Genomic DNA, 2,912 nt, shown 5'->3' with positions numbered 1-2,912 from the left:
CTTTAACAAGAAGTCTAGAGGACTTCAAGTGATAGTGTAAGCATCTCAATAATGATATTAAAAAGCCAAGCTCTTTTTGTTCTAACATCCTTTGCACATTTCATTTTTGTTTTCATGCTTATTGCTCATGGCAAGAGGACAGCTGCAGCTCTAGTCAACCTCCATGTTTCTCTCATAAGAAGTTCAGAAGAAAGGTTCTAGTTTGTTTGATGCCATCCTGAACCCATATTATGCTTTCTTTGCTCTGCTTGTGTAGCATGTTGCCTTTGACTTTGAGCTTGTCCCTTCATGGTTGAAAGATGGCTGCAGCTGCTCCAAGATTCTCAGGTCAAACATCAATGGTGAGAGGCCAGAAAAAAGAATGTTCCTTCCCTAATTCTCCTTGAAGGATATGGAGCACTTCCCTGGATGCCATATAGGAGGCTTTTCTTTATATATTAGCTAGATGTTCTTAATCACTAACAAGAGGAAGAGAATTATAAGCATTGGATTGGATAAATAACATATCACTCTCTGTAGGTGGAAAGGGACCTTACCTTCCCTGAAGTATGTGGCCATCTGTTAGTAAAATGAATAAGGAGAGAAACAGGTAAAAATTTTTTTGCCATAGAAAACTTCCCTTTTCCTAGATATTGAAAAAAGAGAGGCATTGAAGTTGCACAGTCCGGATTTTTTAAAAGTTTTTTTTTAATACTCAAACATTGCAAATACTTTACAGTAAACAACTGTATATCCATCATGTAGAATCTGTCTTTACCATTTCACTATCCTTGTTTTATTGCAATCTCATCAGTTTACATTTCTTTATCCATCCATCATTTCATTTTAGTTTTTGGTACATTTCAATTAGCAATAATCGCGCCTCGGATAAACCTCATTGGCTATGATACTGCCACTGCGCAAAGCTTAGTTTTTGGTACATTTCAAAGTAAACTGCAGGCAATAATATGCTTCATCCCAAATACTTCAGCATGCATATCACTAGAGTTCAGTCTTTTGTCTGTGTTATTTTTCTTTGAAATGCAATTTATATATGGTGTAATGCATATATTTTCAGTGTACATTCACTGAGTTTTGGTAAATGCATGTACATATAACCCATGTAATCCAAACAGCTATTGAGTTATAACCGTTAACATTACATGAATGTTTCCTTGTGATACTTTCAAATCCATCATCACCTCTAGGCTTTCCGAGGTAACCACTGTTCTTTTTCCCACATAAATTAGATCTTTTTATTCTATAACTCCATATGACTAAAATAATAGAATATTTTCTCTTTTGTGTAAAGCTTCTTTCAAGCAGTATAATGCTTTTGAGATTTATCTGTTGTTTTTGTGTAGTAGTAGCTCATTCATTGTTACTCATAAATAATAATGCATTGTATGAATATACCATATTTTATGTTTCTACTATCCTATTAATGGATATGTGGAGTATTTATAGTTTTTGAAAGTTATGAATAATGTTAGTCTCAAGATTCTTATCTAATTCACTGGATGGGAATAGTTAGAATCAGAATTTGGTGGCTTATAAGGTAGGAATATGTTTAATTTTGTAAGAAATTGTTGGAATTTTTTTCCTAAATTGGCTATGAATTTTATAATTCCACTAATAATGTATTATAGTATCAGCTTTTTGACAATGTTGTAGAAATCATATAACCTTAGAAATGTGAGTTTATTTCTGGTCCTCTATTCTATTCCATTGATCTATTTGTCATTCCTTATGCAGCTAGCATACTTTCTTGAATAATGATTTTTTAAAATTATTTTTATTAAAATATAATGTATGATTTGTCACAGGGGTACAGGTCTATGAATCATCAGGCTTACCATTTCACAACACTTACTATAGCACATACCCTTCCCAATGTCCACCACCCAGCCACCCCATCCCTCTCACCCCACCCCCCAGCAACCCTCAGTTTGTTTATGAGATTAAGAGTCACTTATGGTTTGTCTCCCTCCTGATCCCATTATTTTTTTAAGATTTTATTTATTTATTTGTCAGATAGAGAGAGAGAGGGAGAGAGGGCATAGGCAGACAGAATGGCAGACCCCCTGCTGAGCAAGGAGCCCGATGTGGAACTCGATCCCAGGACGCTGGGATCATGACCCGGGCCGAAAGGAGCCGCTCAACCAACTGAGCCATCCATGCGTCCCCTGATCCCATTTTGTTTAATTTTTTCCTTCCCTACCCCCCAACTCCCCCACCCTGCCTCCCAAATTCCTCACATTAGAGAGATCATATGATAATTATTTTTCTGATTGACTTATTTCGCTCAGGATAATACTCTCTAGTTCCATCCACATCATTGCAAATGGCAAGATTTCATTTCTTTTGATGGCTGCATAGTATTCCTCTGTGTGTGTGTGTGTGTGTGTACATATATATGTATGTGTATATATGTACACACACACACACATACCACATCTTCTTCATCTATGCAAATGTTGATGGACATCTAGGCTCATTCCATAGTTTGGCTATTGTGAACCCTGCTACTATAAACTGGAATAATGATTTTTAATAGAAAATCTTGACATCGGAAAATATTAATTTCTTAATTTCTTCTTTTTCAGTATGCTTTTGGTATTTGGTGTTCTTTGCATTTTAATATATATTTTAGAATTAGTTTGTTACCAATGTCTCTAAAAAACCTGTTAAGATTTTCATTTGGATTTCTTAAAGTCTATAGTTCAATTTGAGAGGAAATACATTAAAAACATTGAATATTTTTTTAAAAAGTCTTTTTAATCCATTAAAATGGTACATCTCTCCATTTATTTCGTTATTCTTTAATGTCTTTTAGGTCTTCTTTGCAGTTTCCAATGTGGAGGCATTAAACATGTTTCATTAACTTTTATTTTTAAGTATTTGATTTATTTTAATGCTATTGTAAATGGAGT

General features: G+C 34.4%; 1 pseudogene; it reads right to left on the bottom strand.

The window, feature by feature from the left end:
* Positions 1-824: 824 nt before the first annotated feature.
* LOC132014657 (U4 spliceosomal RNA) lies at positions 825-907 on the bottom strand (annotated as a pseudogene).
* Positions 908-2,912: the final 2,005 nt, after the last annotated feature.

This window comes from Mustela nigripes, chromosome 3 (genome assembly GCF_022355385.1).
Source record: "Mustela nigripes isolate SB6536 chromosome 3, MUSNIG.SB6536, whole genome shotgun sequence".
NCBI lineage: Eukaryota > Metazoa > Chordata > Mammalia > Carnivora > Mustelidae > Mustela > Mustela nigripes.
This window is presented reverse-complemented; position numbering and strand designations above follow the sequence as displayed.